The 15,658-nt window shown below is 36.1% G+C and overlaps 1 protein-coding gene and 1 non-coding gene across 9 annotated transcripts in view; both read left to right on the top strand.

Annotated features, from left to right (window-relative positions):
- The window catches only part of Rnf111 (ring finger protein 111), a 120,951-nt gene that overhangs the window by 63,566 nt on the left and 41,727 nt on the right, over positions 1 to 15,658 (top strand). The window lies entirely within an intron of this gene.
- On the top strand, positions 5,878 to 5,980 carry LOC124104869 (U6 spliceosomal RNA). Its single transcript, XR_006855553.1, has one exon. It is a non-coding gene; the product is annotated as a U6 spliceosomal RNA (small nuclear RNA).

Raw genomic sequence — 15,658 nt, forward strand, 5'->3', positions numbered from 1 at the left:
TTAGAGACAGGTTCTCACTGAGGTGCTTAGTGCCTCGTTGTTGCTGAGTCTGGCTTTGGACTCTTGATCCTTCTGCCTCAGCCTCCAGAGCTACTGAGATTACAGGCATTCTCCTCTGCTTCTGGTGAGAATAGTTTTTTAGTAAGGATAACATGAAATAAAAACATGACATTCAATTCTTTATAGGCCCTGGACTACCTCTGAGCCCATTTCTCTTTCTTCCACTACCCCACCCCCGCCAATCTATGTTAGACCTGTAATAGATCTTTCCTTACTTTTTCTTCTTCCAGTAAGTAAAACCCTCTCTAGAACTTTAGCTTGACTGGTGGTTAGTTTTTCTTATGATTTAGTTTATTAGCTTGAGAGAAACTTGTTGATGATCAGCCTTTACCATTTATTTCCTTAAGAGCACATATTTTTCTCCTTAATTATATTTTGAATGTTTGTGTCTACTCATTTGTATGAAATTTTCATGAAAACAAGGACTATTTTCTTTTTTTTGAATGGTAGAAGATAGAATTCAGGGATGCTCCATCACTGAGCTGAATTCCCATTTTTAAAATTTTATTTCTTTTATTTTTGAGACAGAATCTTGCCAAGTTGCTGAGGCTGGCCTCAAGCTTGCAATTGTCCTGCCTCAGTCTCCTGAGAAGCTGGGATTTCACGTTTGTATCACTGTTTCCAGCTGAGTTCTAGATCTTGTTTGTAGCTCAGCCCCAGTACCTAGAATAGTGCCTAACTCATAGACTTGATATTTTTTAAATAAGACTGATAGCCTTGCACATGTTAGGCAAATGCTCTACTACTGACCTATATCCCCAGCTCCTATCTTCTAGATCCCTATTTTTGGTTCTTTTTTTTTTTTTTTTTTTTTTTTGGTACTAGGGATTGAATCCAGGGGGCACTTAACCACCAAGCCACATCCACAGCCCTTTTTAAAATATTTTATTAGAGACAGGATCTCATCGAATTGCTTAGGGTCTCACTAAGTTGCTGAGTCTGGGTTTGAACTTATGATCCTCCTGCCTCCTGAGTCATTCACTGGGATTACAGGTGTGCACTATCGTGCTGGGCTATTTTTGGTTCTTGTTACAAGAATTTTCACTTTATGTTCCAATTACACTGGTCCAAGGAAGCAAAAATGGCATTTAATCACAAATAACCTTGGAAATCCTTGAAGTTGCCTATAAAATATAAATTATAGACATACAGTCTCGTAATGTCCAACAGTTCAGTTTTTCCTTCAGCCTTGGAACAAATCACATTTTCATTGTTAAAAACCAGATGAAGTAGTGTGTTGGCCCATGATGTGGGGAAGCTAAATGGCGCTAAACATTAGAGTCTGATGGCACAGGAAGATGCTCCTATCATGAGAGACAAATGAGAAATGAGACCAATTAGAGGATACCAAAATTTTATCTTCCATTGTGCGAGATTTCAGGCATATAATCAGTGAGTAGAACGGCAAACACATGTAGTTTAAATGGTTTAAATGTTTTCTTCTTCATGTAGTTGAGTTTATTGTATAGGTATGATTTCTATCCAGAGGTATTCTCCCCAGTTTTCAGTATGATTTTAACTTCAGTCATTACAATGTTAGTATTTCTTCCTGTTTTCTCTTATAATTATGTTCTCTAATTAATATTATCTAGGTTACATATTTTGACTGACCTAAATCATATACACAGAACAAAAACAAATTTTATCTAAATAAGGTTATAGTACTTTCGAGAGAGATTGTTTTCTTGGGCAGTTTTGCTCCCCAAGGTAGAGCCTACATTAGGACAGGTATTCAGTTTTCTTGTTTTGTTTTGTTATTCTGACCTTTGCGTTGGCTTTAACAACTCAGGGGTTTGGTCTTCTAGAGGGATTTGATGTTCACTCAAATAAGAAGGTAGACTAGGGGCTGAGGTTGTGGCTCAGAGGTAGAGCGTTTGCCTAGCACGTGCGAGGGCCTGGGTTCGTTCCTCAGCACCACATAAAAATAAATAAAATATAGATATTGTGTGTCTAGTTACAACTAAAAAATAAACATTAAAAAAAAAAGAAGAAGGTAGACTAATCTGAGGTGGGTGTTTCTAGAGAATAGAAGGTCTACCCTTTGGGGAGGGGGAGAAACTCAGGGGAACAAAGCTTTGTGGACTTTTTTTTTGGCCTGGATTATTTCTAAAAACTGATTAACTCTTCAACTTTAAAAGCAACAATAGAGGGCTGGGGTTGTGGCTCAGCAGTAGAGCACTTGCCTAGCATGTGCAAGGCCCTAGGTTTGAACCTTAGCACCACGTAAAAGTAAATAAATAAAATAAAGGTATTGTATCCAACTGTAAATACAAAGTAAATATATATATAAAAAAACAATAGAAGCTATCATGTGCATATATATTTTGTGTGCTCTTTACAATAACCCCCTTTCAGTAAATATTTCCATCTGTCAGCAAATCAATTTAGAGGATTAGTAACCATCACAATAGCTATAGGATTGTAGGGATTTAAATCAGTAAGTTTTTGAGTTATCTGAGTAAGGAATTCCAGTATTCAGAAATTCACTATTTCTCTGTTGCTTTCTAAGGAAAACAGTAAGGTTTATTTATTTAGTGGTACTAGGGCTTTTATGCATGCTGGGCAAGTGCTGTACCATTGAGCTACTTTTCTAATCCAGGGAAGAGTATTTATTTTTAGTGGACATAGCCATTATCAAAAGAGAGAATAGAGCTGGGCATGCGCCACCAGTGACTGGGGAGGCTGAGGCAAGAGGATTGTGAGTTTGAGACCAGCCCAGCAACTTGGTGAGGTCTTGTGCAACTTTGAGACCCTGTCTCAAAAGAAAAAATAAAAAGGGCTGGTGATGTGGCTTAGTGATTAAGTGTCCCTGGGCTTAATCCCTCATATCAAAAAAAAAAAAAAGGAAAAGAAAAGTGGGAGGCCGAGGCAGAAGGATCGTGAGTTCAAAGTCAGCCTCAGCAAAAGCAAGGCGCAAAGCAACTCAGTGAGACCCTTCTCTAAATAAAATACAAAATAGGGCTGGAGATTTGGCTCAGTGGCTAAGTGCCTCTTAGTTAAATTCCCGGTAACACCTCCCACCCCCCCACCCCCCCAAAAAAAAACTTGGTGATTTTTTATTTGGATGGTAAAATTAGGGGGAATTTAAATTTTTTTGTGCTTTTCTCTACATTCCTGATTTTCTGTAGTGAATTTATTTAAAAATCAACTAAATTGGGCTGGGGATGTGGTTCAAGCGGTAGCGCGCTCGCCTGGCATGCGTGGAGTGCTGGGTTCCATCCTCAGCACCACATAAAAATAAAGAGGTTGTGTCCACCGAAAACTAAAAATAAATATTAAAAAATTCTCTCTCTCTCTTTTAAAAAAATCAACTAAATTGATGCATAATTTATATAAATTATGAGGTACCTATTTACTGTGCAGTTTGGTGAGTTTTGACAAATGTATGTATGCATCCATGTAATGAACCACCATATTTAGGAAGTAGAACTTTCCATTACCCTAGAAAATTGTTTTTTGTTCTTTGATATCATTTCCTCCATTCCCAGGCAACCACTGATCTGATTTTTGATACAATAGATTAGTTTTAAAACTATAAATGCTAGTCATTAATAAAAGGGGATGGGGGGGTTGGTGATGTATCTCATGGTAAAGTGCCCTTCAGTTAAGGCCCCAATATCTGAATATATAAAAATAAACTTTATATATATATAGAATCTTATACTTTTGCTCTTATAAGTCATCTTTTTTTCATCAAGTATTTTCCCTCTATCATTTTATTATGAAATATTGCAAACACTAGAAAAATTGAAAGAAATTTGCAGTGGATGCTTGTTTCCCTCCCACCCACATTCTACAAGTAATAATTTGCTCTTTTTTGCTTTATTACATTTTTAGTCATCTACGTTCCTCTAACCATCCATCAATCAGGCCTTTTAAAAATTGATTTTAAAATAAATTTTAGGTGGCTGGGGTTGTGGCTCAGCGATAGAGCGCTCACCTAGTACGTGCGAGGAGCTGGGTTCGATCCTTAGCACCACATAAAAATAAATAGATAATTGGTGGACATCAATGCATTTTACCTGCAAAAACTATAACTTTAGTTCATTAAGTGGAGTTGGATATTTGTTCATAATTCTTTGGTTTTGAAGTAAATTTTACATTCAGTGAAATGTACACATTAAGTGTACCATTTGTTGTTTTGTTAAATGCATGCATTTGTGTTACTCAGATTATTTTTTTTCTGTATATATTTTTAATATTTTTAGTTGTAGATGGACATAATACCTTTATTTAATCAAGTGCTTTACTACCGAGCTACAACCCCAGCCCTCCATATTTTTTTATAGGTGCATTTTTGGATTCATTGTTACATGTTCATTCCTGGACACAATATATTTGGTCAGTTGTGTTATCTAGATTCTAATGAAGAAAATTGACCATAATCATCACCTCAAAAAGTTCCCTCATTCTTTGTTTGTATGTGGTGCTGAGGATCGAACCCAGGCCGCATGCATGCCAGGCGAGTGCGCTACCGCTTGAGCCATATCCCAGCCCTGTAGTGGTATCTTACTATGGTATTAATTTCACATTCCTCTGATGATTAAAGATACTGAACATTTTTTGTGTACCCCTCCCCCCCTTTGAGAAATGGTCTGCTAACATCTGATCACCTTTTTCAGATTCAAATATCAAAGTTTTCTTTCTCATCAAATTTTAAAGATTCTTTATAAAATCATCATCTCTGGTCACTTCTGTAAAAAGCAGAATGGGATAAAGTTAGTTCTCTTAGGATCTTGCCTCACTTTCACAAGGATTATGCTCCCAGAATATGAACATAGAAATGCTGTGGAGATAATGACATGTAAAAGTAAAATGTATGATGATAACATAAAGGACAGGAGAAAGTAGAATTATATTGTTTTTGTTTCTTATTACACATGAATCAGTCTATTAGAACTGTACCAGAGTTGGAGCATTTTTGAGTGTCTCATAATATTACTGGATGCTTTGAGACTAGGCAAATTGATATTCAGTGAACAAACAAACAAAAAACCCAGGAACACCCCCCCCCCCATATGATGTGTGTCCTCTTTCCCTTTTTCCGTCTGTCACAGAGAGTTATGTGTGGCGGGGAGAACTTAGTTATAGGGCAAATCCAGAAACCCCACCCCCTATTATGTGTGTCCTCCCTCCCTTTTTCTGTCTGTGACATAGAGTTTGGGGGGGGGGCAGAACTTAGTTGTAGGGCTTTATATTTACATTTTTATTTTAAAATAGTTTTATTGATTATTCTAAGCCTTTATGATTATTTTCATGTTCTCATTTTGTTATTCAGCTTATATTCAGCCCTTTTTCAGCATTGTATCATTTGAGAATATAGTGAACCTTCCATTTGTTCCCTTACATGATATCATGTCTAAAAACAAATTTTGGAAATATATGTTATAATTAATTTTTAATTAATATATTACTTGATATTGCTAACTGTGCATTTCTAGACAAGGTTAGCATTGTTAATGTTTGTCTTTTAAGAAATATCATTTTAAAAAAAGATATATCATTTTTGAAATTAAAAAATAAACCCATGAGATTTAAATGTTTTATGAAAACAGTTATTTTTAAAAACAAAAACTTACATCATGAAGAATTGCAGATTGTTTCTCTGATCATCAGGTTTTATCTTTATCTTTTAGTCTTCCAGGTAACTTGTTTTATACATTTTTATGTGTACTTCATCATTAAGTGTATGGTTTCTTCAGTGAACCTCTGCCACAGAGAATAGGCTAATCAAGTGTTCCTTCTTCCCATTTCATTTTGTTCTTTTTTTCTTTCTGGAAACCTTTTTGTAAAATTTCACCTTCAAAATTAGATTAGTTGCTCACTTCGGCAGCACATATACTAGAGTTGGAACAATAGAAGATTAGCATGGCTCCTGCTCAAGGATGACACGCAGATTTGTGAAGCATTCCATATTTTTTTCGAAATGTATTCTGCTGTCATATATAACAAATTATACAATTAGGTTCTACTCCTGTTTGTTTTGTTATAGTGCGTATATCATAACACTTAGTATCTAGTGTATTCTAATTACCTACTGATATGTTTCCCTAATTGCTAGACTATTTAACTTTAAGAAGTTAAGATAGGGCTGGCGATGTAGCTCACTTGGTAGAGTGCTTGCCTCACATGCACAATGCCCTCGGTTCAATTCCCAGCCCCACAAAAAAAAAAAAAAAAGTTAAGACAGGTCTATAGCTTATTCATCTTTGTGTTTATATTACCTGGAACATTCTAGAATATTTAAGGTATTCAGAAAGTGTTTATTGGACAGAGTATTAATTTGTTTGGGGTTCTGTAACAAAATAGCACAGACTAAATAAGTTCTGAAGGCTATAAGTCCAAGATCAAGGTATCAGTCAGTAGTTTAGTTTCTCCTGAGCCTTTCTCACCGGTTACAGGTGGGCCATCTTCTTGTGTTGTCTTCACTCAGTCTTGTCAGTGTGGAGGCATCCGTGGTGTTTCTCCAGTGTTTCTAAATTTCTTCTTATAAGGACTTTTTTCTATCTGTGACACAGAGAATGGGTGGGTGGGGAGGGTGGGGATGGGGCAGGGTGCTCTACCACTGAGCCATATCCCCAAGTCCTCCTCAGACCTTTTTATTTCTTATTTTGAGACAAGGTCTTGCTGAATTGCCAAGCTGGCTCAAATTTGCAATCCTTCTACTTCAGCTTCCTAAATAGCTGGCATCACAGGCATGAGCCATTGTATCTGTCTTGATTATTATACTTTTACTGATGACAGATTTTGTGAAATAGTTTGATGATAAATTATTATTTTCCAAGCATTAAAATTTATAAACAAAGGTAAATTCAGAAACCATAGGCTACTTTAATAATGAAAAACAATCAGCCCTCAAGTTTGACAACTGCATTCAAACTTGCCCAGCAATCAAATGCCCTCTGTCTACTGGCCTTAATTAACAACAGTCATGACTAGAGCAGTAGACACTTCATAGCATATTGAACTCCACCCAGTTTGTGTTGATAAGGAGACTTAAAGAGGTGTTATGTGTATTTTTTGATGACTAATACTTAGGGATTTTAGAAAACTTAAGACAAATGAGAAAATCATTAAGTTCATAGAGAAATAGAAATCAATAGTGTGACAGAGATTTCTTTTTCTTTTTTTTTTAAATCAACATTTTTTTTTTTTTTTTGGTTGTAGATGGACACATTCCTTCCTTCCTTCTTTCTTTCTTTCCTTCCTTACTAACCTAGTGCCTCACACATGCCAGGTGAGCGCTCTACCACTGAGCCGCAACCCCAGCCCCTAGAGATTTATTTTTTTCCAAAAGCAGAATGTCTGGTATTAGAATTTAGAAAGCTAAAACTTCTAGCTCCCCAAACCTCATTCATTCATAATAGAGGGGAGTATATAGAATTCTTGGCTTTCATAAATTTCATATTAAAAAATTAGTCCTTTATTTCTCTACTTCAAAGTTTTGAAGGGACACTTGATTTTATGCCTTTCTTGTCCTCGATGATTTCATTTACTTTTTAGGTTATAAGAAAAGGTGTATAGCCTTATGTTGTATGTATATATACTTCTTTAGAAAATAATAACAACCATTATGCCTCATGCTCTGCTAGGTACTCTTTTTTTTTTTTTTTTTTTTTTTTTTAAATATTTATTTATTTTAGTTTTTTTCGGCAGACACAACATCTTTGTTTGTATGTGGTGCTGAGGATCGAACCTGGGCCGCACGCATGCCAGGCGGGCGTGCTACCGCTTGAGCCACATCCCCAGCCCTGCTAGGTACTCTTATATAATCCTTATGATAATTTTATAGGATAGGTACTATTATTATCCCAGCATATAGACTGTAAACAATTTTAGAGAGTTTAAGTAGTATGACAAAGATTATATAGCTAGCCAGGGGCAGGGTCAAGACTTGAACTCAGATTTTTTTTGTATCAAAGTGAATTTCACTTTCCTTTGCTATTTACCAGTCATCTCACTTAAAGATGGAAATTTGTCTTCATTGTCACTGAGTATCCATCATACGTTTTGTTTTCCATAATGTTTTCCCATAGTTCTGAGAATTGCTTTAGCTTTTGGTTATTATAAGGCTTTATATTCTCTAATTTCCTGGAATATTTTGAAAATATTTTAAATATTACTTAGTCTTGAAATTTTCCCCTTGATGGTTTTGATCATCAATCACTTCTCTACTCTTTAAGTCTTTTCAGGTCAAATTTATATTCAGAAGGAACAAAGACTTGCTTTATTCAAACTAAGCCTTAGTGGAGAAAAGTCAACCCATGTGTAAGTCTATCTAAGTGCCATCATGGTGCTATCTGTGCAGCTCAGTTCATTTTACCTTTTCAGAAGAGACATGTATCCTAGGCAGACCTCTCTCATAAAGTGATTTACATTTGACTTTCTGAATCTGACTGTCCTAAACTTCATTGTTCTGTATCTTCATTCCTCTTAATAACATGTGAAATAATGTCTAGAGCAAAATGAATTGAAGGATGACTCTGAATCCCCTTGTGTCCTTGTCCAATTCCTCTCAACAGGTTAGTGTTTCTGTGGATATCTGTTTAGCTTAAGGAATAGAAAGAGCATCTTTGGAACGAATGTCAGTAGAGGGAGCAGAGAGAGAAGAGGGGAGGGGAGGGGAGGGGAGGGGAAGGGAGGGGGGATAGTAGAGGGTAGGAAAGGCAGCAGAATACAACAGACACTAGTATGGCAATATGTAAATCAATGGATGTGTAACTGATGTGATTCTGCAATCTGTATATGGGGTAAAAATGGGAGCTCATAACCCACTTGAATCAAATTGTGAAATATGATGTATCAAGAACTATGTAATGTTTTGAACAGCCAACAATAAAAAATTAAAAAAAAAAAAAAAGAAAGAGCATCTTTGGATCTAGGTTCCTGAGTTGTTGTCAGCTTTCCATTGCTGTATCAAAACTTGAGATAAATCAATATAAAGGAGGAAAGGTTTATTTTGACTCACAATTTCAGAGGTTTCAGTCTATGGTTGACCCAGTTGCTTTTGGGCCTGTGGCAAGTTAGTACCATGGTGGCAGGAATGTGTGTAGGAGGAGGTTGCTCACTTCATGGTGGCCAGGAAACAGAGGGGTAGGGGGGGAAGGGGTCTGGGGTCCCAATGTCCCATTCTGAGTTGCACCTCCAGTGATCTTTCTTCTTTTCACTAGGCCTCACCTCCTAAAGGTTCCACCTCCTTCTAAAGGTTCCACCACCTCCTAATAGCACCATTAGCTGGGGACCAAGTGTTTCAACACATAAATCATTGGGGGACATTTAAGATTCATTCAAGAGTTTTATACTCTTCACACTACATATAAAACCATTCTTAATCCAGAGACTTAGGTGCAACCAAAGGAGTAACCAGAGTGATTCTAGCAAATAGTAGGAAATACTTTATCATGTCATCATAGAACCATTCAATAAGGAAACTTCCTGTTCTTCTTCCTCTGTATTCAGAGGGTATCTAGATTTACTTGGGATCTGAGAAAAGAAGAAATTCTGAGCTATTTAACACTGAACTACAAACAGATCTAGTATTCTGGTGAGTTATGGATGACAGAATCTTGGAAGATGAGGATAAATAGCTTGCTGACTAATTCTGTTTTTTAAAAATTGAAATTTGTTGGGTTCAGTGGCACTCAACCTGTAATCTCAGTGGCTCAGGAGGCAAGATAGGAGGATCATGAGTTTAAAGCCAGACTCAGCAATTTAGAGAGGCCCTAAGCAACTTATTGAGACTCTGTCTCAAAATAAAAAATAGTAACTCGGGTTGTAGCTTATTGGTAGAGCACTTGCCTAGCATGTGTGAGGCACTGGGTTTGATTCTTGGCACCACGTGTAAAAAAAATAAGGGTTCATTGACAACTAAAAAAAAAAAAAAGTAATAATTAAAAAAACTAAAAAACAAAATAAATTTGCATAATCAGTCTCATTATAATTGTTTTCATGTAGGTCCTGCATTTCTCTTATTGAACTTGATAGTAGCTATTAAATCTTTTCACATCTGTTGTGAGTGGTTTGTTATTTTGTATTTTGTAACTAGCTTCTCTATTTTTATAAAGTCAAGTCACTGATTTGGAGTATTAACAAACCTAACTGGCCTATTTTCAGTGGTGTTCCTGTTGATCTCATTGGTAAATAATGAAAAAAATTATCTGCTTTTTAATGTTTATGCCCATTCATTTGTTCGAATGACTTGACTTGCATTTTAAGAACAATATTATATACCATGAAGACCACTTTTTTCCCCTTTCTTATTTTAATGAGAATGCCTACAATGTTTCACCATTCCATCGGCAGTTTTCCCTTCTGAATTGTGCAGGACAGACAAACCATGTCTGTGAGCTGAATCCAGCTAGTTTTCTGGTTTGAAGAGAACTTTGTAACTTTGAACCTTTGAGATTTAAAGGATGTGAAAAGAGATCTTTATAGGGTTTCTGAAGGATGCAGTTATTTTCCTGCTCAGTATTTATTATGCATTAAAGAAGTAGCTTGTAGAGGCTGGGGTTGTAGCTCAGTGGTTGAGCGCTTGCCTAGCATGTGTGAAGCACTGGGTTTGATCCTCAGCACCACATTTAAAAAAAAAATAGCGTGTCCATCTACAACTAAAAATAGTAATTAAAAATGTAGCTTGGGACAGGGGTTGTAGCTCAGTGGTAGCACGCTTGCCTAGCATTTTGTGAGGCACTGGGTTCGATTCTTAGCGCCACATATGAATAAATAAAGGTTCATCAAAAACTAAAAATTATTTTTAAAAAAGTAACTTAATGCTTTTATAGAGAAAATCTGTTTCCCTTCTTGTCTTTTCATGCTTTTTCTATTTTAAAGGCATGATTGACCCCCAACCATAAGATAAATGTCTTTTGTGATGCCAGAGCTCCTGAAATTGAAAAGTTGGCAATGGCAAATGTTCAAGAAATCTTAGATTATTACCTAATTTTTCCATTACTATTGTTTTTAGTCTGCATATTCTCTTTTTCTTTATAGTCTTAGTTACTCGACCCAAAAATGTATCATTTTTACTCCTTTCCTTCTACCCATTTTACAATTTAAGAAAACATGTATTAAGTACCCGTGTGCAAGACAGCTATTTTAGTTGCTAGAGATCAGGCACTGAACAGGATAGATGAGGTTTCTGCATTTTTGGAACTTGCATTTTAGTGAGGGGACTCTTATAATAAAAAGGCCAACAAATTTATTTCAGTTAGTGGCAAGTATTTTACAGAAAACAGGTAGTGACAGAGTGACTAGGAAGAGAAGCTGATTAAACAGGAGTGTGTGTCCAAGTCCTCCGAGATGCAGATGGGATTAAATGTGCAAGGATTTCTTTTCCTTTTCTTTTTTTTTTCGTAGTACAGCATGTGTAGCATAAAGTTTATCATTTTAACCTTTAAAAAAATTTTTTTTGTAGTTGTAGATGGACAGTATATCTTTATTTTATTTATTTTTATGTGGTGCTGAGGATCGAACACAGTGCCTCACATGTGCAAGGCATGCGCTCTGATACTGAGCTACAGCTACAGCCCCCTACCCCTGCCCTTTTTTTTTTTTTTTTCTTTTAAGAGATAGGTTTTTGCTGTATTGCCCAAACTGGTCTCGAATTCTTGGGCTTACATGATCCTCCTGTTTCAGTTTCCTAAGTAGTGGGGAGTACTGGCATGTACCACTGCAGCTGGCTTATTTTAACTATTTTTAAGTGCACAATTTGGCATTTAAGTTCATTTGCATTGTTGTGCAGCCATCACCACCATTTATCTCTGGAAGTTTTTTATTATCCTCTACTGAAATTGTTCTCATTAAACACTAACTCCCATTGTCTTCTTCCCCAGCCCATTGTAGCCACCATTCTACTTTCTGTATACGAATTTGATCACTCTTGAGTACTTCATGTAGGTGGAAACACACAATATATAATAATGCCTTCAAGATTTCACCCATATTGTAGCATGTATCAGGATTTCCCTTTAAGGCTGAATTATATTCCATTGTAGGTGTGTATCACATTTTGTTTGTCCATTATCTGTTGATGGACATTTTGATTGCTTCCACCTTTTGGCTATTGTGAATAATTCTGCCGAGGTCATGCATGTACAAATATCTGCTATGGACCTGCTTTCATTCATTTTAGATATAGGTCCAAAATTGAAATCACTGGATTATGTGCTAATTCTTTCACATATGTACCCTTGTACAGTCCCATCAGCAGTGAACAAAGTTTCTAGTTTCTCCATGATCTTTTCAACATTTTCTTTGGGGGTGAGGCAGTGGTTACTGGGGATTGAATACAGGAGCATTTAACCGCTGAACCATATCCCCACCCTTTTTTGTATTTTATTTTGAGACATGGCCTCACTGAGTTGCTTAGGTCCTCTCTAAGTTGCTAGGGCTGGCTTTGAACTCGTGATCTTCCTGCCTCAGCTCCCTGAGCTGCTGTGGTTACAGGTGTGTGCCATCATGCCTGACTTGTTTTATTTTTTGATAATGGCTATCCTAATGGGTGTGAAGTAGCAATGGCTATCCTAATGGGTGTGAAGCAGCCTATTATATTTTTTATTTGCATTTCTTAATGATAAGCGAAGCCATTGAGCATCTTTTTTGTACTTTTTAGTTATTTGTACATCTTTGGAGAAATGATAATTCAAGTCCTTTGCCACTTTTTGATCAGATTGTCTTGTTGATTTCTAGAAGTTCTTTATATATCCTGGATATTAATCCTTTATCAGATAAATGATGTGCAAATATTTTCTATCATTTCTTGAGGTGCTTTTTCACTTCATAGTGTTCTCTCATGTACAGTGTGTAAGGATTTTATTAGGGGAAATGTCTGGGAGAGAAAATGAGAAGGGAGCCAGAGAAGACTTGGGAGGCTTTCAGATCATATTGTAAGTCCAATCCTGAGTGAAGGAAAAAGAGGTAAGTGGAGTTGGTGAAGTCAAATAAGTAAGTTTCAGCAAGGTCATCAAGAGTTTTAGAGCCAGTATTACATCAAAGGAGTCCTGTGTTTCCAAGGGACAGGCCTAATTTAGTATCCTTGTGTCAGTTTTGGACAGAACAGCCAGTGGGGAAGTGTGACCTTGGGTAAAGGCAGTGATGGATTTCAGAACCTTGATCAGTTAAGCTCCCTTTGGAGCCCTTGATCAGTTAAGCTCCCTTTGGTTGGAAGTCTATAAGGCCACATTCTTGTAGCTGCCATTGAGGAGTCAGGAAAGACCTCTCTAAAAGATGACACTTAAGCCAAGACCTGGATCTTGAGAAGCTAGGAGGCCTTTCAGAAATCTTTGGGAAGATCGTTGTAGTCATGGTGAACACAAAGTTCAGAGGTCCTGAGATAGAGACCTCTGAACCATGGTAAAAAAACAGAAAGTCAGTTTGGCTGTAGTCTCATGGTAAGAGATATAGATAGGGACATGACATCAGAAAGGATCCTACAAGGTATGCCAAAGAGTTGGGATTTTATTTTTGGAACATTTGGAAACCACTGGAGGATTTTGAATAGAGATGTGATATGATCGATTTGTATTTTTAGGGTAAGCTCAAGTATATAAAAAGGGATTATTAATAAATAAGAAAACTAACATAGGTGTCTGTTGCAGTAGTACAGGCAAAAGATTATAATAATTTGAACTAAGATGATAACATATATTTGCTATCCAAAGGTTACCAAAATCCTGTTGATGCATTCATTATCTTTGGATTTTATGCTTTCTCTTCTAATTGGTTTCTTATTGCCTATCATTTTATTTCCTCACTTTATATAGTAGTAACCTTTTAACTTTTTTTTTAATGCCTCCAGTTTTAGCTACTTTGGATCCTTTTTCATATTATATTATCACATGATTTATTCATTAATGATTTAATTTTCCAGTTTAAGATTTTAAAAAAATTCTAGAATTATTTGCCTCCTCTGCTTCATCTGTCCCCTACTTGTACTGTTGTCCTCTTCCTGACTATTAATTATAGGTATCTTTCAAACTGTGGATTTCTTCCCAGGGCCTTCCCAGTAGCCATCTCTCCTATATCCTTGCAGTATCTTCCCTTTGGTGCCTTGTAGTCTGCATTTGTTTCTCTCCTTCGGCTGTTCTTTGAAGTTTAGTCCTGTGGAGCTCTTTTGGGTTTTTTGCATTAGAATGTTGGTAAGTTGATGAGTGTCTCTTATAGTTCTTTGTATGCACTGTAGTACCCCTGCTAGAACTTTTGCTTCAAGTGCAATTTTTTTGTGTGTTTTGTGATTTATCTTGGAAGTCTCTTTGTTCTGTTTGTTTCTGTGTTGTGAAACTATTTTATCTAAACTTTTAAAAAAATTATTATAAGTAAAATATCTGTAATTGTTTATTTCAGATTGATTTTTGTGGCCAATACGACCTGCATGTTTTTTTCTTTATTTTTTGGTACTCCACAGTACCAAAAAACCCCAGGGAACTTTACTACAGAGCTACATCCCCAACCTCTTTTTATTTTTTTTATTTAAAAATTTTTTTAAAAAATTTATTATTTATTTTTGGGGCACCAGGGATTGAACCCAGAGGTACTTTAATCACTGAGCCATGCCCCCAGCCCTTTTAGTATTTATATAATTTTTTAAAATTTTGGGACACGTTCTCACTAAATTGCTAAGGAAGGCTTTGAACTTGCAATCCTCCTACTTTAGCCTCCTGAGCTACTGGAATTAACAAGAGTGTGCCACCATGCCTGGCCATTCCCTTTATAATTTTTTCTTTTGAGACAGGATCTTGCTAAGTTGCCATCCTCCTGTTACCTCAGCCTTCAAGTGGCCAGGCCAAATGAGTCTTGATTCTAGCTAACAGTATGTTTTCTGAATTTTATTGTCTGTTCAGGGTAGGTTGCCAAGATCATTGATCTGTTTTTATGTTTTAATTTTTGATGTAACCTATAAATAAACAGGTTTCTGAATATCACTTCCTCTTTTTCTTTTTTTAACCTGGTATTAGACTGCAAATTAATTATTTGCTAATAAGCTTAGCAAGGTTCTCTCCCTCTTCAAAACAGAGAACAATTAGATTTAGGTCTGATTTAATTTTTGCTAATGTAGGTAAGAGTCCATAGTGATGACTTTTAAGGGGAAATGCCATTCTTTTATTTTTAAATATTGTTTAGTTGTTGATGGACCTTTATTTTACTTATTTGTATGTGGTACTGAGAATCCAACCCAGTGCCTCATGCATGATAGGCAAGCACCCTACCACTGAGCCACAACCCCAGCCTGGAAATGCCATCCTTGATAAGGAAATTTTGACTAGGAAATTTTGACTATTTAGAATGTATAACAAAGCATCTTGTCTCCTTCATCTAGATATGAATGCTGGTAGTTTTAAAGCATTCAAGTAGTAGCCGAGGGAGTAGTGGCATCAGGCAATTGATTTAATATACTTAGGTTAAAAATGTTTTCACCTAATTATATGAAAAAAGATAAAGGTTAAACATATTGCTGGTTAATTTTCTGGTGATTTCTGAAACTTTTATGGAAAAATTGTCAAATCAACTATCCCTTTTTTAAAATCTTGTTTTTATAGTCAAGTAAAATAAATAATCAAATTTTTATTTAAACTTGAAACAAGTATTTAGCTGAGTGAAGTGG

The sequence above is a fragment of the Marmota monax genome, unplaced genomic scaffold (assembly GCF_021218885.2).
Source record: "Marmota monax isolate L192 unplaced genomic scaffold, Marmota_monax_Labrador192_F-V1.1 WCK01_AAM20220418_F8-fsc00001, whole genome shotgun sequence".
Classification (NCBI taxonomy): domain Eukaryota; kingdom Metazoa; phylum Chordata; class Mammalia; order Rodentia; family Sciuridae; genus Marmota; species Marmota monax.